This window comes from Salvelinus fontinalis, chromosome 10 (genome assembly GCF_029448725.1).
Source record: "Salvelinus fontinalis isolate EN_2023a chromosome 10, ASM2944872v1, whole genome shotgun sequence".
Taxonomy (NCBI): domain Eukaryota; kingdom Metazoa; phylum Chordata; class Actinopteri; order Salmoniformes; family Salmonidae; genus Salvelinus; species Salvelinus fontinalis.
This window is the reverse complement of record NC_074674.1, coordinates 40,752,653-40,776,639: the sequence shown is the minus strand read 5'-3', so window position 1 is coordinate 40,776,639 and position 23,987 is coordinate 40,752,653. Positions and strand designations below refer to the sequence as shown.

Genomic DNA, 23,987 nt, shown 5'->3' with positions numbered 1-23,987 from the left:
CGAGGCGAGGAGAGGCGAGGATAGGGGAGAGGAGACCCTTAGTGAATTTTTTAACCTTTGGTTAATGTGATAACATGTGATACCATGATACTACACGTGACAACATTTGAATGCTTTTCACGTATGAAAGTTTTTCACAGGGGAAAATGCAAATTCGATTTTCAAATGTGAATATGCAATTCACGTGTGAGGTGAAAACATGTTATTATAAGGTATAACTCTATATTGAATACATTTTAATATATGGTTTCACATGTAAACACCTGACCTCAGATGTGCCTCAACAGTTATTTCACATGCAAAAATGTGATTTAAAATGTGAAAATTAGGTTTTTCACGTGTTTTTTTGTTCTAAGGGAAGTAATGGTATGGGGGTTGAAGGTACATTGTTCAGCTAAAATAGTTTTAACATCTTTAATCAATATGACCCCACCTGGAAGAGGGAGGGAGAGAGAAGAGGGATGCAGGGAGAAGAGAGAGAGGGAGGGAGGGAGAGAGGGGAAGAGAGGAGAGGAGAGATGGAGAAGAAGAGAGAGAGGGAGGGAGAGAGGGGAAGAGAGGAGAGGAGAGATGGAGAAGAAGAGAGATGGAGGAAGAGAGGTGAAGAGAGGAGAGGAGAGATGGAGAAGAAGAGAGATGGAGGGAGAGAGGTGAAGAGAGGAGGGATGCGGGAAGAAGAGAGAGAGGGGAAGAGAGGAGAGGAGAGATGGAGAAGAAGAGAGATGGAGGGAGAGAGGTGAAGAGAGGAGAGGAGGGATACAAGGAGAAGAGAGAGAGGGAGGGAGAGAGAGAGGGGAAGAGAGGAGAGGAGAGATGGAGAAGAAGAGAGAGAGGCGTTGAGGTGAGGCGACTCAAGGAGTTGAACAGAGGACACACACACACACACTCCTCCCTCCATCCCACAGGAGACCCATTTCTCAGGCACGGATGGCCAGCGGGAAGGGTATAAGGACCCCTCCACCAGGCAATTAGGAAGACAGAGGGACAGGGCTAATAGAACCATCACAGTCACACACACACTAATAGAACTATCTCTATGGACATACACATCGCTGTGCATTTTCTTACACTACACTGACTACACTAACCTTGTCTGGTCAGTGATACAGTCACACACACACACACACACACACCCCTACCATCCGACCGACCGACCTATCCAGCTTCCTACCTACCTTCCTTCCTTCCTTCCTTGGTGTCTGAGGCGGAAAGGACACAGATCACGAATGTTTCAGACAACCGTGTTGGGACGTAGTTTCCACGGTTGGTTTCCACTATTAGTTTTCAGTACACTTTCTTGTTTGTTGCTTTACTTATTCTCACAACTCAAGATGGGTTGACAAAGGAGCAGGCTTTAAGGACAATAGAGAAAGAAAGAAGGAGGGAGAACTCGTCAGAGAGGAAAGATGGCGAAGAGAGAACGACGCAGAGAGAGAGAGAGAGAGAGATCGCACGGGACGAGAGAGAGGAGAAAGAGATGGATGAGAAAGAGAGAGAGAAGAAAAAGAAGGAGGATACAGAGAGAGCGAGAGAGAAATATTAAAAAAAAAAAAAACAGAAAGAGGAAATATGTGAGTCAGAGAGCGAGAGAGCGAGCGAGAGAGCGAGCGAGAGAGAGCGAGAGAGAGCGAGAGAGCGAGAGAGAGCGAGAGAGCGAGAGATTGAAGAGGGGAGAGGAGAGGAGAGGAGGATGCAGGCAGTAATTCTGGTGACAGGCCATGCTTCATGCAAAACCTCCATGAATAAAACATTCCTCTAGCAGCCCAGATCCATTTCTCTCTATCTCTTGCTCCTCTCCTCCCTCTATCTCTCTCTCACACGCCATGTTAACCCAGGGAGACCTTAATCAGCACTGTAAATGACCCATGCTCCTTGCCTTACCTCTTTCTCTCTCTACCACTACCTCCTCATCCCTCACTGCTCATCCCTCTTTCTCTCCTCCGTCTCTCCTCTCCTCACCTCTCTCTCCTCTTTCCTTTCCTTCTCTCTTTCCTCCCTCTCTCCCCACCCTCCTCCATCTTTCTTCCGCTTCTCCTCCCTTTCTCTCTCTCTCTATCGTGCTCCTCGCCTCACCTCTCTACCTCCTCATCCCTCACTTTTCATCCCTTTTTCCCCCCTTTGCCTCACATCTCCATGTCCATGTCCTTATCCTTTAATTCTCATCCATATCTCTCATTCCTCTCTCCACTTCAACTCCCTCCCTCTCTCTCCCTGCACCCTGCACCCTCCTCCCTCTCTACCCCCACCCTCCTCCTCGTCCCCCTCTACCCCTACCCTCCTCCTCCTCTCTCTCTCCACTTCACCTCCCTCAGTCTGGGTGTCTCAACTGTAAAATTGGCTCATCCCCGTTTCATACATAGACTTCACGGTCAAATAGCTGCATCTTACGCAGGTGAACGCAGAGAGGGGAAAGAGAGGGGAGAGAGGGGGAAGAGAGGAGGAAGAGAGGAGGGAAGAGAAGAGAGGAGGGAGAGGGGGGGAAGAGAGGAGGGAAGAGAGAAGGGAAGAGAGGAGGGAGAGGGGGGGAAGAGAGGAGGGAAGAGAGAAGGGAAGAGAGGAGGGAGAGGGGGGGAAGAGAGGGGAAAGAGAGGGGAGAGAGGGGGAAGAGAGGAGGAAGAGAGGAGGGAAGAGAAGAGAGAAGGGAAGAGAGGAGGGAGAGGGGGGGAAGAGAGGGGAAAGAGAGGAGGAAGAGAGGAGGGAGAGAAGAGTGAGACAAAGCACATCGTAAATGGTAATTTCTCTTAACTTCCCATGTGACTCAATGGAAGTGATCTCTACTTGTCGGTCTTTGTGTGACTGCAGGTTCAGGCCTCAGCTAGCTAGCCTGAATCCACTGTAAATATTATAATAATAATGTATATAGTCATTTCTGGCATCGGCTTGTAGGCCTGGTTACCTGGTGTAAAATATGTGGTTGCGTACCAAATGGTACGTTATTCCCTATTTAGTGCACTACTTTTGACCAGTGACTTATGTGCACTCGTCAAAAATAGTGCACTAGGAAGTGAATATGGTGCAATTTGGAAGTCATCCCAGGACATATGGGTTGTAAATCAACAGGACATACGGGTTGTGAATCAACAGGACATACGGGTTGAGAATCAACAGGACATATGGGTTGTAAATCAACAGGACATACGGGTTGTGAATCAACAGGACATATGGGTTGTAAATCAACAGGACATACGGGTTGTGAATCAACAGGACATACGGGTTGAGAATCAACAGGACATATGGGTTGAGAATCAACAGGACATATTGGTTGAGAATCAACAGGACATACGGGTTGTGAATCAACAGGACATATGGGTTGTGAATCAGTAGAACATATGGGTTGAGAATCAACAGGACATACGGGTTGTAAATCAACAGGACATACGGGTTGTAAATCAACAGGACATACGGGTTGTAAATCAACAGGACATATGGGTTGAGAATCAACAGGACATACGGGTTGTAAATCAACAGGACATACGGGTTGAGAATCAACAGGACATACGGGTTGTAAATCAACAGGACATACGGGTTGTAAATCAACAGGACATACGGGTTGTGAATCAACAGGACATACGGGTTGTAAATCAACAGGACATATGGGTTGTAAATCAACAGGACATATGGGTTGTAAATCAACAGGACATACGGGTTGTAAATCAACAGGACATATGGGTTGTAAATCAACAGGACATACGGGTTGTAAATCAACAGGACATACGGGTTGTGAATCAACAGGAAATATGGGTTGAGAATCAACAAGACATATTGGTTGAGAATCAACAGGACATACGGGTTGTGAATCAACAGGACATATGGGTTGTGAATCAGTAGGATATATGGGTTGAGAATCAACAGGACATACGGGTTGTAAATCAACAGGACATACGGGTTGTAAATCAACAGGACATACGTGTTGTAAATCAACAGGACATACGGGTTGTGAATCAACAGGACATACGGGTTGTGAATCAACAGGACATACGGGTTGTAAATCAACAGGACATATGGGTTGTAAATCAACAGGACATATGGGTTGTAAATCAACAGGACATACGGGTTGTAAATCAACAGGACATATGGGTTGAGAATCAACAGGACATACGGGTTGTAAATCAACAGGACATATGGGTTGTAAATCAACAGGACATATGGGTTGTGAATCAACAGGACATACGGGTTGTAAATCAACAGGACATACGGGTTGTAAATCAACAGGACATATGGGTTGTGAATCAACAGGACATATGGGTTGTGAATCAACAGGACATACGGGTTGTAAATCAACAGGACATACGGGTTGTGAATCAACAGGACATACGGGTTGTAAATCAACAGGACATACGGGTTGTGAATCAACAGGACATACGGGTTGTAAATCAACAGGACATATGGGTTGTAAATCAACAGGACATACGGGTTGTGAATCAACAGGACATACGGGTTGTAAATCAACAGGACATATGGGTTGAGAATCAACAGGACATGCGGGTTGTGAATCAACAGGACATATGGGTTGTGAATCAACAGGACATACGGGTTGAGAATCAACAGGACATATGGGTTGTGAATCAACAGGACATATGGGTTGTAAATCAACAGGACATATGGGTTGTAAATCAACAGGACATATGGGTTGTAAATCAACAGGACATTTGGGTTGTGAATCAACAGGACATACGGGTTGTTGGGCTTGTATTTGGTAATGCCATGTCCAGGTATTATTTAACGGATCCTATATCCGTGTTGTATTTATACTTTGTTGGGGCATCAAGATATTCCCAATGAAAATTGACTTTAGTTTCCGACGTGGCACTGCAGAAAAGCCTGTCGAAAGCTCGCAGCTGACAACAGATATGAATTGCATTCAAGTGAGAGTTCATTAAGACGGTGAGGGTGTCGTAGTGTTTGTGTGGTTATGCTGATTGCAGAAGATTGTTTGGCTAAGGACCCTCCAACAAGCACACTTCACTCAGAAGTGTACACGCCAGTCCTAAAAAGTATACACTTCAGCCCTGGGAAGTATATACTCAGAGGGAACAGAGGGTACTTGTCTTGGAGTAATCACAGCTCTGACGTGGGAGGGTAAAGGACTAAATAATAACAGATGCTAACATACTAAATTGTTTGGGATACAGTATGTTTTATGGTTGCAAAATACTAGTAACTTTTTCTAAATATCCAGGTTTTCTAGAAATCCTTGGAGAATTCTGGGTTAGGGATAACCAGGACTCTGTCTGTCTGTCTGTCTGTCTCGTCTGTCTGTCTCGTCTGTCTGTCTCGTCTGTCTGTCTCGTCTGTCTGTCTCGTCTGTCTCGTCTGTCTGTCTCGTCTGTCTGTCTCGTCTGTCTGTCTCGTCTGTCTGTCTGTCTGTCTGTCTCGTCTGTCTGTCTCGTCTGTCTGTCTGTCTGTCTGTCTGTCTCGTCTGTCTGTCTCGTCTGTCTGTCTGTCTGTCTGTCTTTGTGATTATTTTATTGTATCACACCAAGTACGTTTCCATCATATGCTATAGACTATTATACCGTGTCTCAGGCTGTCTCTAATTGTGTATAGAGTCCAAAATGGTCCCACCAGGTAGCGCAATCATGTAGATGAATACTGCCATTTGTGTCATTGTTGTTGCATGGTTGGTTAACGAGATGTAAAGTTGTTGTTCCTCGTTTTGTAGGGAAAAGGTCAGTGGAAATTGAAATTGAATGAGCTAAAGCTTTATTGGAACGAACACTGAACCTTGAGAACAATCTCTGAAGGAAAGGTTTGGACAGAAAACAGTTGCTGGGAAAAACAATGTTGTCCATTTAAAATAACATGGATTGGAGCACAGTGGCTGTGTCCCAAATATTAAGGATTGTATTAATGGTTAGGCTGTCTTGTAAACATGTGCAGCTAAAAGATGAATTGCAGTATGCAGACAAAATAAGAAAATGATCGATAAGATAATGGTTACTAGCTGAATTTTTTTTTGGGGGGGGAAGGTCAGGTATCTATTCTGATGGCAGACTAGTTGGATGGTAGTGAAGGTATCTAATGGCAGCCTAGTTGGATGGTAGTGAAGGTTTCTATTCTGATGGCAACCTAGTTGGATGGTAGTGAAGGTATCTAATGGCAGACTAGTTGGATGGTAGTGAAGGTATCTAATGGCAGCCTAGTTGGATGGTAGTGAAGGTTTCTATTCTGATGGCAACCTAGTTGGATGGTAGTGAAGGTATCTATTCTGATGGCAGCCTAGTTGGATGGTAGTGAAGGTATCTATTCTGATGGCAGACTAGTTGGATGGTAGTGAAGGTATCTATTCTGATGGCAGCCCAGTTGGATGGTAGTGAAGGTTTCTATTCTGATGGCAGACTAGTTGGATGGTAGTGAAGGTATCTATTCTGATGGCAGCCTAGTTGGATGGTAGTGAAGGTATCTATTCTGATGGCAGACTAGTTGGATGATAGTGAAGGTTTCTATTCTGATGGCAGCCTAGTTGGATGGTAGTGAAGGTATCTAATGGCAGACTAGTTGGATGGTAGTGAAGGTATCTATTCTGATGGCCGCCCAGTTGGATGATAGTGAAGGTATCTATTCTGATGGCCGACCAGTTGGATAGTAGTGAAGGTGTTTATTCTGATGGCAGCCTAGTTGGGTGATAGTGAAGGTTTCTATTCTGAGGGCAGCCTAGTTGGATGATAGTGAAGGTATCTATTCTGATGACAGCCTAGTTGGATGGTAGTGAAGGTATCTATTCCGATGGCAGACTAGTTGGATGGTAGTGAAGGTATCTAATGGCAGCCTAGTTGGATGGTAGTGAAGTTATCTATTCTGATGGCAGACCAGTTGGATGGTAGTGAAGGTATCTATTCTGATGGCAGCCTAGTTGGATGGTACTGAAGGTATCTATTCTGATGGCAGACTAGTTGGGTGATAGTGAAGGTTTCTATTCTGAGGGCAGCCTAGTTGGATGATAGTGAAGGTATCTATTCTGATGACAGCCTAGTTGGATGGTAGTGAAGGTATCTATTCCGATGGCAGACTAGTTGGATGGTAGTGAAGGTATCTAATGGCAGCCTAGTTGGATGATAGTGAAGGTATCTATTCTGAGGGCAGCCTAGTTGGATGGTAGTGAAGGTATCTATTCTGATGGCAGACTGGTTGGGTGATAGTGAAGGTTTCTATTCTGATGGCAGACCAGTTGGATGGTAGTGAAGGTATCTAATGGCAGCCTAGTTGGATGGTAGTGAAGGTATCTATTCTGATGGCAGACTAGTTGGATGGTAGTGAAGGTATCTATTCTGATGGCAGCCTAGTTGGATGGTAGTGAAGGTATCTATTCTGATGGCAGACTAGTTGGATGGTAGTGAAGGTATCTATTCTGATGGCAGACTAGTTGGATGATAGTGAAGGTTTCTATTCTGATGGCAGACCAGTTGGATGGTAGTGAAGGTTTCTACTCTGATGGCAGCCTAGTTGGATGGTAGTGAAGGTATCTAATGGCAGCCTAGTTGGATGGTAGTGAAGGTATCTAATGGCAGCCTAGTTGGATGGTAGTGAAGGTATCTAATGGCAGCCTAGTTGGATGGTAGTGAAGGTATCTAATGGCAGCCTAGTTGGATGGTAGTGAAGGTATCTAATGGCAGCCTAGTTGGATGGTAGTGAAGGTATCTAATGGCAGCCTAGTTGGATGGTAGTGAAGGTATCTAATGGCAGCCTAGTTGGATGGTAGTGAAGGTATCTAATGGCAGCCTAGTTGGATGGTAGTGAAGGTATCTAATGGCAGCCTAGTTGGATGGTAGTGAAGTTATCTAATGGCAGCCTAGTTGGATGGTAGTGAAGGTATCTAATGGCAGCCTAGTTGGATGGTAGTGAAGTTATCTAATGGCAGCCTAGTTGGATGGTAGTGAAGGTATCTAATGGCAGCCTAGTTGGATGGTAGTGAAGGTATCTATTCTGATGGCAGACTAGTTGGATGGTAGTGAAGGTATCTAATGGCAGACTAGTTGGATGGTAGTGAAGGTATCTATTCTGATGGCAGCCTAGTTGGATGGTAGTGAAGGTATCTAATGGCAGCCTAGTTGGATGGTAGTGAAGGTATCTAATGGCAGCCTAGTTGGATGGTAGTGAAGGTATCTAATGGCAGACTAGTTGGATGGTAGTGAAGGTATCTAATGGCAGCCTAGTTGGATGGTAGTGAAGGTATCTAATGGCAGACTAGTTGGATGGTAGTGAAGGTATCTAATGGCAGCCTAGTTGGATGGTAGTGAAGGTATCTAATGGCAGACTAGTTGGATGGTAGTGAAGGTATCTAATGGCAGCCTAGTTGGATGGTAGTGAAGGTATCTAATGGCAGCCCAGTTGGATGGTAGTGAAGGTATCTAATGGCAGCCTAGTTGGATGGTAGTGAAGGTATCTAATGGCAGCCTAGTTGGATGGTAGTGAAGGTATCTAATGGCAGCCTAGTTGGATGGTAGTGAAGGTATCTAATGGCAGCCTAGTTGGATGGTAGTGAAGGTATCTAATGGCAGCCTAGTTGGATGGTAGTGAAGGTATCTAATGGCAGCCTAGTTGGATGGTAGTGAAGGTATCTAATGGCAGCCTAGTTGGATGGTAGTGAAGGTATCTAATGGCAGCCTAGTTGGATGGTAGTGAAGGTATCTAATGGCAGCCTAGTTGGATGGTAGTGAAGGTATCTAATGGCAGCCTAGTTGGATGGTAGTGAAGGTATCTAATGGCAGCCTAGTTGGATGGTAGTGAAGGTATCTAATGGCAGCCTAGTTGGATGGTAGTGAAGGTATCTAATGGCAGACTAGTTGGATGGTAGTGAAGGTATCTAATGGCAGCCTAGTTGGATGGTAGTGAAGGTATCTAATGGCAGACTAGTTGGATGGTAGTGAAGGTATCTAATGGCAGCCTAGTTGGATGGTAGTGAAGGTATCTAATGGCAGCCTAGTTGGATGGTAGTGAAGGTATCTAATGGCAGCCTAGTTGGATGGTAGTGAAGGTATCTAATGGCAGCCTAGTTGGATGGTAGTGAAGGTATCTAATGGCAGCCTAGTTGGATGGTAGTGAAGGTATCTAATGGCAGCCTAGTTGGATGGTAGTGAAGGTATCTAATGGCAGCCTAGTTGGATGGTAGTGAAGGTATCTAATGGCAGCCTAGTTGGATGATAGTGAAGGTATCTATTCTGATGGCAGACTAGTTGGATGGTAGTGAAGGTATCTAATGGCAGCCTAGTTGGATGGTAGTGAAGGTATCTAATGGCAGCCTAGTTGGATGGTAGTGAAGGTATCTAATGGCAGCCTAGTTGGATGGTAGTGAAGGTATCTAATGGCAGCCTAGTTGGATGGTAGTGAAGGTATCTATTCTGATGGCAGACTAGTTGGATGGTAGTGAAGGTATCTAATGGCAGCCTAGTTGGATGGTAGTGAAGGTATCTAATGGCAGCCTAGTTGGATGGTAGTGAAGGTATCTAATGGCAGCCTAGTTGGATGGTAGTGAAGGTATCTAATGGCAGCCTAGTTGGATGGTAGTGAAGGTATCTAATGGCAGCCTAGTTGGATGGTAGTGAAGGTATCTAATGGCAGCCTAGTTGGATGGTAGTGAAGGTATCTAATGGCAGCCTAGTTGGATGATAGTGAAGGTATCTAATGGCAGCCTAGTTGGATGGTAGTGAAGGTATCTAATGGCAGCCTAGTTGGATGGTAGTGAAGGTATCTAATGGCAGCCTAGTTGGATGGTAGTGAAGGTATCTAATGGCAGCCTAGTTGGATGGTAGTGAAGGTATCTAATGGCAGCCTAGTTGGATGGTAGTGAAGGTATCTAATGGCAGCCTAGTTGGATGGTAGTGAAGGTATCTAATGGCAGCCTAGTTGGATGGTAGTGAAGGTATCTAATGGCAGCCTAGTTGGATGGTAGTGAAGGTATCTAATGGCAGCCTAGTTGGATGGTAGTGAAGGTATCTAATGGCAGCCTAGTTGGATGGTAGTGAAGGTATCTAATGGCAGCCTAGTTGGATGGTAGTGAAGGTATCTAATGGCAGCCTAGTTGGATGGTAGTGAAGGTATCTAATGGCAGCCTAGTTGGATGGTAGTGAAGGTATCTAATGGCAACCTAGTTGGATGGTAGTGAAGGTATCTAATGGCAGCCTAGTTGGATGGTAGTGAAGGTATCTAATGGCAGCCTAGTTGGATGGTAGTGAAGGTATCTAATGGCAGCCTAGTTGGATGGTAGTGAAGGTATCTAGTGGCAGCCTAGTTGGATGGTAGTGAAGGTATCTAATGGCAGCCTAGTTGGATGGTAGTGAAGGTATCTAATGGCAGCCTAGTTGGATGGTAGTGAAGGTATCTAATGGCAGCCTAGTTGGATGGTAGTGAAGGTATCTAATGGCAGCCTAGTTGGATGGTAGTGAAGGTATCTAATGGCAGCCTAGTTGGATGGTAGTGAAGGTATCTAATGGCAGCCTAGTTGGATGGTAGTGAAGGTATCTAATGGCAGCCTAGTTGGATGGTAGTGAAGGTATCTAATGGCAGCCTAGTTGGATGATAGTGAAGGTATCTAATGGCAGCCTAGTTGGATGATAGTGAAGGTATCTAATGGATGGTAGTGAAGGTATCTAATGGATGGTAGTGAAGGTATCTAATGGATGGTAGTGAAGGTATCTAATGGATGGTAGTGAAGGTATCTAATGGATGGTAGTGAAGGTATCTAATGGCAGCCTAGTTGGATGGTAGTGAAGGTATCTAATGGCAGCCTAGTTGGATGGTAGTGAAGGTATCTAATGGCAGCCTAGTTGGATGGTAGTGAAGGTATCTAGTGGCAGCCTAGTTGGATGGTAGTGAAGGTATCTAATGGCAGCCTAGTTGGATGGTAGTGAAGGTATCTAGTGGCAGCCTAGTTGGATGATAGTGAAGGAATCTAATGGCAGCCTAGTTGGATGGTAGTGAAGGTATCTAATGGCAGCCTAGTTGGATGGTAGTGATGGTATCTAATGGCAGCCTAGTTGGATGGTAGTGAAGGTATCTAATGGCAGCCTAGTTGGATGGTAGTGAAGGTATCTAATGGCAGCCTAGTTGGATGGTAGTGAAGGTATCTAATGGCAGCCTAGTTGGATGGTAGTGAAGGTATCTAATGGCAGCCTAGTTGGATGGTAGTGAAGGTATCTAATGGCAGACTAGTTGGATGGTAGTGAAGGTATCTAATGGCAGACTAGTTGGATGGTAGTGAAGGTATCTAATGGCAGACTAGTTGGATGGTAGTGAAGGTATCTAGTGGCAGCCTAGTTGGATGGTAGTGAAGGTATCTAATGGCAGCCTAGTTGGATGGTAGTGAAGGTATCTAATGTCAGCCTAGTTGGATGGTAGTGAAGGTATCTAATGGCAGCCTAGTTGGATGGTAGTGAAGGTATCTAATGGCAGCCTAGTTGGATGGTAGTGAAGAAATCTAATGGATGATAGTGAAGGTATCTATGACAGGGTTGATGATGGTGGTGGTAATGATGGGAACACCATCTCGCGGTTTTATCCACGTTTCTCCAAACGTCAAATTTCAAGGTGTTTTTTTTACACCCCGGGTTGACTCCTCCTGCTTAACATCGTTCCCGTTTTCTCCAATCGTCTAATCCCGAAGTTGAGGGTTACGGTCTTGGATAGGGTGAAAACATTACGTTTAAGGCATTCATCTCGAATGGCTAAAGCTGCAACGTGTGTAACTTTTTTTGGGGGGGGGGTGACCTGACCAAATGTACATAGAAATGTGTGGAATAGATCTGTCATTCTCATTGAAAGCCAGTCTAAGAAGAGGTAGATCTGTTCTATGTGCACTATTTCTATGCTTCCCGGTTTTGTACACTAGCTTCAAACATCAGAAAATACATAATTTGTGGTTATGGAACATATATTTCAAAGCAGTTTAGATGTTACAACGATTCTATACACTACTCTTGCTTGTTTTGAAATTAGGCAAACTATTAGAAGTCTATCAACCAGGAAATGGCAGAGCGATATCTGTATGGTGGATCTTTAAGTTAATGGTAAAGGTTTGGGATAGGGTTAAAACAATAAATGCGTGTCTACCACTAGGATTGAACAAGTGACCTTTGGATTCGGAGTCAAACGATTTTGCCCTAACAAAACCTAAGCGTACTTAATGGCAATAGCGCTCATTGTTGCCCCTGGTGGACAGTTTTGAAGGCATTTCCCCGATGTCCTCAGGACATAGACGTCCATTTTCGAAGTCAATCTTGAGCTATCTGCCGTGGATGATGGCACTGGCTTTCCAGAGCTATGAGGGGGGAAAAACATGGAGAAGCCATCCCTTTATCTCCGCCACGGTTTCAGGTGTATGTCAGGACCAAAAATGGGACGGTGGAGGACGTTGGCTATGAAAATCTTTTAACTGCTTCTCGAATATCCAATGTGCCACCACCGTTCATTTGCGATGGCGACCTGATGTGACAGCCTTAACACCTTATCGGGGAAATTCGCCAGCCCAAAGAGAGAGAGTTATTACTTCAATGTAAAATATTAAAAAAAAAAACTGTTGTAACATGTTACCACTTAATAAGGCAGGTTTTCATGTTGTGTTTTTTTAGACTGACCGACAACAACAAAAACATTAGGTATTTCGTATCGGGTGAGGTATGAGGAGAAAGCCTATAGGGTTTTAGCGCGACCACAGGTAGTCGGAAGTGTTTTGATTGGATGAAAAGCAGTAGGCTTGCACACACAGGGAGCGGGGTGAGTGGGGCATCGATGGATCCCTCAGCCGTGTCTGGCTCCTGATCTGAGGACGGGCCTCCACCTTAGGTCCAGACTCAACCCGAAACATGGGGAATTGCAAGATTCATACTGTTGACGTTAATGTGGATGATGTTAATGTAGCCAGGTTGCCGTGGCAGGTTGCCGTGGCGGGAAGCACAGGGGCGTCGTGAAAGTGGCTGAACTCCCGGCAGTGATTACAAAGAGCAGTGGAGAATGATGTGCCCAGAGTAATTACAGACACGCAGGGTGATGTGTCCAGTGTAATTACAGACACGCAGGGTGATGTGTCCAGTGTAATTACAGACACGCAGGGTGATGTGCCCAGTGTAATTATAGACACGCAGGGTGATGTGCCCAGTGTAATTACAGACACACAGGGTGATGTGCCCAGTGTAAATACAGACACACAGGGTGATGTGCCCAGTGTAATTACAGACACACAGGGTGATGTGCCCAGTGTAATTATAGACACGCAGGGTGATGTGCCCAGTGTAATTATAGACACACAGGGTGATGTGCCCAGTGTAAATACAGACATGCAGGGTGATGTGCCCAGTGTAATTACAGACACACAGGGTGAGGTGCCCCGTGTAATTATAGACACACAGGGTGATGTGCCCAGTGTAATTACAGAGATGCAGGGTGATGTGCCCAGTGTAAATACAGACACACAGGGTGATGTGCCCAGTGTAATTACAGACACGCAGGGTGATGTGCCCAGTGTAATTACAGACACGCAGGGTGATGTGCCCAGTGTAAATACAGAGATGCAGGGTGATGTGCCCAGTGTAATTACAGACACACAGGGTGATGTGCCCAGTGTAATTACAGAGATGCAGGGTGATGTGCCCAGTGTAATTACAGACATGCAGGGTGATGTGCCCAGTGTAAATACAGAGATGCAGGGTGATGTGCCCAGTGTAATTACAGACACACAGGGTGATGTGCCCAGTGTAATTACAGAGATGCAGGGTGATGTGCCCAGTGTAATTACAGACATGCAGGGTGATGTGCCCAGTGTAATCACAGACACACAGGGTGATGTGCCCAGTGTAATTACAGAGATGCAGGGTGATGTGCCCAGTGTAAATACAGACACACAGGGTGATGTGCCCAGTGTAATTACAGACACGCAGGGTGATGTGCCCAGTGTAATTACAGAGATGCAGGGTGATGTGCCCAGTGTAATTACAGACATGCAGGGTGATGTGCCCAGTGTAATCACAGACACACAGGGTGATGTGCCCAGTGTAAATACAGACACACAGGGTGATGTGCCCAGTGTAAATACAGAGATGCAGGGTGATGTGCCCAGTGTAATTACAGACACACAGGGTGATGTGCCCAGTGTAATTACAGACACACAGGGTGATGTGCCCAGTGTAATCACAGACACACAGGGTGATGTGCCCAGTGTAAATACAGACACACAGGGTGATGTGCCCAGTGTAAATACAGAGATGCAGGGTGATGTGCCCAGTGTAATTACAGACACACAGGGTGATGTGCCCAGTGTAATTACAGACACACAGGGTGATGTGCCCAGTGTAATTACAGACACACAGGGTGATGTGCCCTGTGTAATTTGAGATACGCAGGGTGATGTGCCCAGCGTTTCAGTAACTAACAGCAGCTCTCGCCAGGCAGAGCTGAGTGTTCTAAATGTTTCTGTGGTGAATTGGGGAGGGATCTCTTAGAGGTCTGGAGTCCTTTGAGAACTCTGTACTACCAATCAGCTGCCAGCAGGCAGTGCTGTCACTGCTGCCGAAGAAGGAGGACGTATAATATGGACAAGTGTTTCTTTTGAGAGACGTGATAGACATAACTAGAAGTGGGTTTATACCTATCTGTTTAGGACCATGGAAGTGTCTCTCTCTCTCTCTCTCTCTCTCTCTCTCTCTCTCTCTCTCTCTCTGTTAAATTAAACTTTCTAGGATAAGTTAAATAAAGTTTGTATTGTAAATAAAGTTTGTATTGTAAATAGAGTTTGTATTGTAAATAAAGTTTGTATTGTAAATAAAGTTTGTATTGTAAATGATGTAATAACTATTGGGCCAATAAAGGTATTTTTTTTTTTTATATCTCTCTTTCTCCCTGTCCCTCCCTCTCCCTCTCCCCCTTCCCTCTCCCCCTTCCCTGTCCATCTCTCTCCCTCTCCCCCTTCCCTCCCTCCTCCCCACCCCCATCCCTCTCTCTCTCCCCCTTCCCTCCCTCTCCCCCTTCCCTCCCTCCCTCCCCATCCCTCTCTCTCTCCCCCTCATCCCTCTCCCCCTTCCCTCCCTCCCTGTCCCTCCCTCTCCCCCTTCCCTCCCTCCCTCCCCATCCCTCTCTCTGTCCCCCTCATCCCTCTCCCCCTTCCCTCCCTCCCTGTCCCTCCCTCTCCCCCTTCCCTCCCTCCCTCCCCATCCCTCTCTCTCTCTCCCCCTTCCCTCCCTCCCTACCCATCCCTCTCTCTCTCCCCCTCATCCCTCTCTCTCGCCCCCTTCCCTCCCTCCCTGTCCCTCCCTCTCCCCCTTCCTTCCTTCCCTCCCTCCCTCCCTCCCTCCCCCTGCCACCCATCCCTCTCTCCCCCTTCCCTCCCTCTCCCCCTTCCCTCCCTCCCTGTCCCCCTTCCCTCCCTCCCTCCCTGTCCCTCCCTCTCCCCCTTCCCTCTCCCCCTTCCCTCCCTCCCTGTCCATCTCTCTCCCTCTCCCCCTTCCCCCCCTCCTCCCCACCCCCCATCCCTCTCTCTCTCCCCCTTCCCTCCCTCCCTGTCCCTCCCTCTCCCCCTTCCCTCCCTCCCTATCCCTCTCTCTCTCCCCCTCATCCCTCTCTCTCCCCCTTCCCTCCCTGTCCATCTCTCTCCCTCTCCCTTCCCTCCCTCCCTGTGTGTGTGTGTGGGCATTAAGCCGCGATTTATCCTGAGACTTTAGTGGTGGTTCTTAGTTAGAGAGGCCCATAGAGGAGCTAATTTACCCCCCAGAGGGGAGTTCAGTTCTGGGCTAGTAATTAGGCCTTTCAGCCTCCTTCCTGGAGAGTTAGGCTCCATCCAACCTATCTCCTCTACTTTGTTCTATATGTGGAAATGGGATGGATGTTTCACATGGTTATGTCCTGATACCACAAAGAATGCTTTGCTCAGTGGTATACCAATGACCCTCTCTACCTCTATAATGTCAGCTTTTAATAGATGTTCATAATATGGGTCTAATAGAGGGAAATTTATGTTGTATTTCCTGAGAGGGAACTTCATTTTGTATTTCCTGAGAGGGAACTTCATTTTGTATTTCCTGAGAGGGAACTTCATTTTGTATTTCCTGAGAGGGAACTTCATTTTATATTTCCTGAGAGGGAACTTCATGTTGTATTTCCTGAGAGGGAACTTCATTTTGTATTTCCTGAGAGGGAACTTCATTTTGTATTTCCTGAGAGGGAACTTCATGTTGTATTGCCTGAGAGGGAACTTCATTTTGTATTGCCTGAGAGGGAACTTCATTTTGTATTTCCTGAGAATTCATTTCTTGTTGTATTTCCTGACAACGAACTTCATGTTGTATTTCCTGAGAGGGAACTTAATGAATGGTACACAAGACACATGACATCATATAACAGTAAACTATGTACATCACTAAACCATATAGATCACTAAACCATATAGAACACTAAACCATATAGAACACTAAACCATGTAGATCACTAAACCATGTAGAACACTAAACCATATAGAACACTAAACCATGTAGAACACTAAACCATATAGAACACTAAACCATGTAGATAACTAAACCATGTAGATAACTAAACCATGTAGATAACTAAACCATATAGAACACTAAACCATGTAGAACACTAAACCATGTAGATAACTAAACCATATAGAACACTAAACCATATAGAACACTAAACCATGTAGAACACTAAACATTGTAGAACACTAAACCATGTAGAACACTAAACCATGTAGAACACTAAACCATATAGAACACTAAACCATGTAGAACACTAAATCATGTAGAACACTAAATCATGTAGAACACTAAACCATATAGAACACTAAACCATACAGAACACTGAACCATATAGAACACTAAACCATGTAGAACACTAAACCATATAGAACACTAAACCATGTAGAACACTAAACCATGTAGATCACTAAACCATATAGAACAATAAACCATGTAGAACACTAAACCATGTAGAACACTAAACCATGTAGATCACTAAACCATATAGAACACTAAACCATATAGAAGACTAAATCATATAGAACCCTAAACCATATAGAACACTAAACCATATAGAACACTAAACCATGTAGAACACTAAACCATGTAGATCACTAAACCATATAGAACACTAAACCATGTAGAACACTAAACCATATAGAACACTAAACCATATAGAAACCTAAACCATATAGAACACTAAACCATGTAGAACACTAAACCATGTAGAACACTAAACCATATAGAACACGAAACCATGTAGATCACTAAACAATATAGAATAATAAACCATGTAGATCACTAAACCATGTAGAACACTAAACCATATAGAACACTAAACCATATAGAACACTAAACCATGTAGAACACTAAACCATGTAGAACACTAACCATGTAGATCACTAAACCATGTAGAACACTAAACCATATAGAACACTAAACCATATAGAACACTAAACCATATAGAACACTAAACCATGTAGAACACTAAACCATGTAGATCACTAAACCATATAGAACACTAAACCATATAGAACACTAAACCATATAGAACACTAAACCATGTAGAACACTAAACCATGTAGATCACTAAACCATATAGAACACTAAACCATATAGAACACTAAACCATATAGAACACTAAACCATATAGAACACTAAACCATGTAGAACACTAAACCATGTAGAACACTAAACCATATAGAACACTAAACCATATATAACACTAAACCATATAGAACACTAAACCATGTAGAACACTAAACCATGTAGAACACTAAACCATGTAGAACACTAAACCATATAGAACACTAAACCATATAGAACACTAAACCATGTAGATAACTAAACCATGTAGAACACTAAACCATGTAGAACACTAAACATTGTAGAACACTAAACCATGTAGAACACTAAACCATGTAGAACACTAAACCATATAGAACACTAAACCATGTAGAACACTAAATCATGTAGAACACTAAATCATGTAGAACACTAAATCATGTAGAACACTAAACCATATAGAACACTAAACCATACAGAACACTGAACCATATAGAACACTAAACCATGTAGAACACTAAACCATATAGAACACTAAACCATGTAGAACACTAAACCATGTAGAGCACTAAACCATATAGAACACTAAACCATGTAGAACACTAAACCATATAGAACACTAAACCATGTAGAACACTAAACCATATAGAACACTAAACCATGTAGAACACTAAACCATGTAGAACACTAAACCACGTAGAACACTAAACCATGTAGAACACTAAACCATGTAGAACACTAAATCATATAGAACACTAAACCATATAGGACACTAAACCATGTAGAACACTAAACCATGTAGAACACTAAACCATGTAGAACACTAAACCATATAGAACACTAAACCATGTCCATGTAGAACACTAAACTATGTAGAACACTAAACCATATAGCACTAAACCATATAGAACACTAAACCATGTATAACACTAAACCATATAGAACACGAAAACATATAGAACACTAAACCACGTCCATATAGAACACTAAACCATGTCCATATAGAACACTAAACCGTGTCCATGTATAACACTAAACCATGTATAACACTAAACCATGTAGAACACTAAACCATGTAGAACACTAAACCATGTATAACACTAAACCATGTAGAACACTAAACCATGTGGAACACTAAACCATGTAGAACACTAAACCATGTAGAACACTAAACCATGTCCATGTATAACACTAAACCATGTATAACACTAAACCATGTATAACACTAAACCATGTAGAACACTAAACCATGTAGAACACTAAACCATGTAGAACACTAAACCATGTCCATGTATAACACTAAACCATGTAGAACACTAAACCATGTAGAACACTAAACCATGTATAACACTAAACCATGTAGAACACTAAACCATGTAGAACACTAAACCATGTCCATGTATAACACTAAACCATGTAGAACACTAAACCATGTAGAACACTAAACCATGTAGAACACTAAACCATGTAGAACACTAAACCATGTATAACACTAAACCATGTAGAACACTAAACCATGTATAACACTAAACCATGTAGAACACTAAACCATGTAGAACACTAAACCATGTAGAACACTAAACCATGTCCATGTAGAACACTAAACCATGTATAACACTAAACCATGTAGAACACTAAACCATGTTGAACACTAAACCATGTAGAACACTAAACCATGTAGAACACTAAATCATGTAGAACGCTAAATCATGTAGAACACTAAACCATGTAGAACACTAAATCATGTAGAACACTAAACCATGTAGATCACTAAACCATGTGGAACACTAAACCACGTAGAACACTAAACCACGTGGAACACTAAACCATGTAGAACACTAAACCACGTGGAACACTAAACCACGTAGAACACTAAACCACGTGGAACACTAAACCATGTAGAACACTAAACCACGTGGAACACTAAACCATGTTGGACACTAAACCACGTGGAACACTAAACCACGTAGAACACTAAACCACGTGGAACACTAAACCATGTAGAACACTTAACCACGTGGAACACTAAACCACGTGGAACACTAAACCACGTGGAACACTAAACCATGTACATTATAAATGATTAGAAGCATTCTATGCAATAACAGGGTTTACTGTCTACACATACTGTACATGGAAATCAAAACTTCAACATTGAAGAGGTTTGATGTTGGCACAAAACTACAACCAGCTCTCTGGTTGTAGTTTTGTAGACTCTCTTCTGATAGCAGAAATTAGTTTTGTAGACTCTCTTCTGATAGCAGAAATGTTTACCCATACTAAACCCAATGTCTCTACCGCTACAAATTATATGTTGGTATATTTACCCCTTTCTCTCCCCGTCTTCTCTCCGCTCTCTCCCCAGGGTCGTCGGGGCAGCACCCCTTGGTCCAGAATCAGACAGTTACAGAGGGGGGGACAGCCAACATGACTTGCAGGGTAGAGTACAACGACCAAACTTCCCTCCAGTGGTCTAACCCTGCACAGCAGACACTGTTCTTCGGAGACAAGAAAGGTAAGAGCAGCGAGATCACCAAAAAATAGACTGCAATATTCCACATTTGTCCAGGTCCCCAAGACGTCAGTATATGCCTTCTTCGCAATAAAAAAAAAAAAACGAGTACCGAGAACTGGGATTGAACCCGGGATGCTCAGTCACAAATCAACATTTAGCCTAGTGAGACACTATCCACATTTCCATCCATAGTTTCTATGCAAGTAAAGTCAAACCGTATAAAAAATATTATTACAATGGTGATGGAAATAGGAGGTTTCGTTTAAAATGTGAATAATGCCAACAGATGATCTGTTCGTTGGACATGGTGGGATCTTTTCAAATCAAATCTTTATTTGTCACGTGTACCGAATACAACAGGTGTGGACCTTACTGTGAAATGTTTACTTACTAGCCCTTAACCAACAATGCAGTTCAAGAAGAGTTAAGAAAATATTTACCAAATAAACTAAAGTAAAAAATATTAACTAGTAACAAAAGAAAATAACATAACACGGCTATATACAGATTGTTCCGGTACCAAGTCCGGTACCGGTTACAAACCGTAGTCTGGCTATTTTATGGCAGTTTTGGAGCACTGGCTTATTCCTTACTGAGCGGCCTTTCAGGTTATGTCGATGTAGGACTCGTTTTACTGTGGATATAGATACTTTGTACCTGTGTCCTCCAGCATCTTCACAAGGTCCTTTGCTGTTGTTCTGTGATTGATTTGCACTTTTCGCACGAAAGTACGTTCATCTCTAGGAGACAGAACGCGTCTCCTTCCTGAGTGGTATGATGGCTGTGTGGTCCCATGGTGTTTATTCTTGCGTACTATTGTTTGTACAGATGCACATGGTACCTTCAGGCGTTTGGAAATTGCTCCCAAGGATGAACCAGACTTGTGGTTCTGTCTACAAATGTTTTTCTGAAGTCTTGGCTGATTTCTTTTGATTTTCCCATGATGTCAAGCAAAGATACACTTAGTTTGAAGATAGGCCTTGAAATACATCCACAGGTACACCTCCAATTGACTCAAATTATGTCAGTTAGCTTCTAAAGCCATGACATAAATTTCTGGAATTTTCCAAGCTTTTTAAAGTCACAGTCAACTTAGTGTATGTAAACTTCTGACCCACTGGAATTGTGATACAGTAAATTATAAGTCAAATAATCTGTCTTTAAACAATTGATGGAAAAATGACTTGTGTCATTCACAAAGTAAATGTCCTAACCGACTTGCCAAAACTATAGTTTGTTAACAAGAAATGTGTCGAGTGGTTTAAAAATGAATTTTAATGACTCCACCCTAAGTGTATGTAAACTTCTGACTTCAACTGTATATAAGTAAATTATAATAATATCAATATAGGACAAAACACATCTCGACAAGAGAGACAACACAACACTACATAAAGAGAGACCTAAGACGACAACATAGCAAGGCAGCAACACATGATAATACAGCATGGTAGCAACACAACATGGTAGCATCACAACATAACAACAACATGGTACAAACATTATTGGGCACAAAGGGCAAGAAGGAAGACACAATAACAGTTTGAGCATTTAGTTGCAGCTCGTTCCAGTCGCTAGCTCCAGAGAACTGAAAAGACGAGCGACCCAGGGATGTGTGTGCTTTGGAGACCTTTAACAGAATGTGACTGGCAGAACGGGTGTTGTATGTGGAGGATGAGGGCTGCAGTAGATATCTCAGATAGTGGGGCGTGAGGCCTAAGAGGGTTTTATGAATAAGCATCAACCAGTGGGTCTTGCGACAGGTATACAGAGATGACCAGTTTACAGAGTATAGAGTGCAGTGATGTGTCCTATAAGGAGCATTGGTGGCAAATCTGATGGCTGAATGGTAAAGAACATCTAGCCACTCGAGAGCACCCTTACCTGCCGATCTATAAATGACGTCTCCGTAATCTAGCATGGGTAGGATGGTCATCTGAATCAGGGTTAGTTTGGCAGCTGGGGTGAAAGAGGAGCGATTACGATAGAGGAAACCAAGTCTAGATTTAACTTCAGCCTGCAGCTTTGATATGTGCTGAGAGAAGGACAGTGTACCGTTTAGCCATACTCCCAAGTACTTGTATGAGGTGATTACCTCAAGCTCTAAACCCTCAGAGGTAGTGATCACACCTGTGGGGAGAGGGGCATTCTTCTTACCAAACCACATGACCTTTGTTTTGGAGGTGTTCAGAACAAGGTTAAGGGTAGAGAAAGCTTGTTGAACACTAAGAAAGCTTTGTTGTAGAGCATTTAACACACAATCCAGGGAGGGGCCAGCTGAGTATAAGACTGTATCATCTGCATATAAATGCCTGAGCTATGTTGTTGATTTAAATTGAGAAGAGTGTGGGGCCTAGGGTCGAGCCTTGGGGTACTCCCTTGGTGACAGGCAGTGGCTGAGACAGCAGATTTTCTGACTTTATACACTGCACTCTTTGAGATAGGTAGTTAGCAAATCAGACCAAAGACCCCTCAGAGACACCAATACTCCTTAGCCGGCCCACAAGATTGGAATGGTTTACCGTATCAAAAGCTTTGGCCTGCTAATAAAAATAGCAGCACAACATTGCTTAAAATCAAGGGCAATGGTGACATCATTGAGGACCTTTAAGGTTGCAGTGACACATCCATAACCTGAGCGGAAACCAGATTGTGTACCCAAGAGAATACTATAGACATCAAGAAAGTGTGGTCTACAGCTTTTTTTAAGGTACTCTACCTCAGGCGAGCAATACCTCGAGACTTCAGTATATTAGAAGACTTATTTAATATTAGATTATCTGTTTGTGTCGGTAAAATGTACTATGTGAGAAATGGCAGTGGAAATGCCTTCATTCTCAACTATTAATCATCATATCGAAGTACACTACATGACCAAAAATATGTGGACACCTGCTCGTCGAACATCTCATTCCAAAATTATGGGCATTAATATGGAGTGTGTCCCCCCTTTACTGCTATAACAGCCTCCACTCTCCTCGGAAGGCTTTCCACTAGATGTTGGAACATTGCTGCAGGGATTCTCTTCTATTCATACGCAAGAGCATTAGTGAGGTCGGGCATTGATGTTAAGGCAATTAGGCCTGGCTCGCAGTCGGCATTCCAAATTATCCCAAAGGTGTTCGATGGGGTTGAGGTCAGGGCTCTGTGCAGGCCAGCCAAATTCTTCCACACCTTTCTCGACAAAACACATTTGCCATAAATTTGGAAGCACAGAATCGTCTAGAATGTCATTGTATGCTCTAGGGTTAAGATTTCCTTTCACTGGAGGGGACTAGCCTGAATCATAAAAAACAGCCCCAGACCATTATTTCTCCTCCACCAAACTTTACAGTTGGCACTATGCATTCGGGCAGGTAGCGTTCTCCTGGCATCCGCCAAACCCAGATTTCTCCGTCGGACAGCAAATGGTGAAGCGTGATTCGTCACTCCAGAGAATACGTTTCCAAAAGCTCCAGAGTCCAATGGGGTGTGAGGTATACGTCACTAAGGACTGTTCTTGCGCTGACGTTGCTTCCTGAGGCCGTTTGGAACTCGGTAGTTGCAGCCGAGTACAGATGATATTTACACGCTATGCGCTTCAGCACACGGTGGTCCTGTTCTCTGAGCTTGTGTGACCTACCACTTCACGCTTGAGCCGTTGTTGCTCCTAGACATTTCCATTTCACAATAACACCTCTTACAGCTGACCTGGGGGGGGGGGGGGGGGGGGGGGGGCAGCTCTAGCAGGGTACAAATTTGACAAACTGATTTGTTTGGAAAGGTGTCATGACAGTGCCTCGTTGAAAGTCACTGAGCTCATCAGTAAGGCCATTCTACTGCAAATGTTTGTCTACGGAGATAGGATGGATGTGTGCTTGATTTTATACACCTGTCAGATACGGCTGTGGCTGAAATAGCCAAATCCACTCATTTGAAGGGGTGTCCACATGCTTTTGTATATATAGTGTAACTTGGAGTCACACAAC

At 43.7% G+C, this 23,987-nt stretch overlaps 1 protein-coding gene across 2 annotated transcripts in view; it reads left to right on the top strand.

Moving 5' to 3' along the window:
- The window catches only part of cadm2a (cell adhesion molecule 2a), a 306,839-nt gene that overhangs the window by 41,608 nt on the left and 241,244 nt on the right, over positions 1-23,987 (top strand). For both annotated transcript variants that reach the window (XM_055936815.1, XM_055936816.1), the window contains exon 2: positions 19,870-20,019. The gene's annotated coding sequence lies outside the window, so the exon portion shown is untranslated. The remainder of the gene's footprint in view (positions 1-19,869; positions 20,020-23,987) is intronic.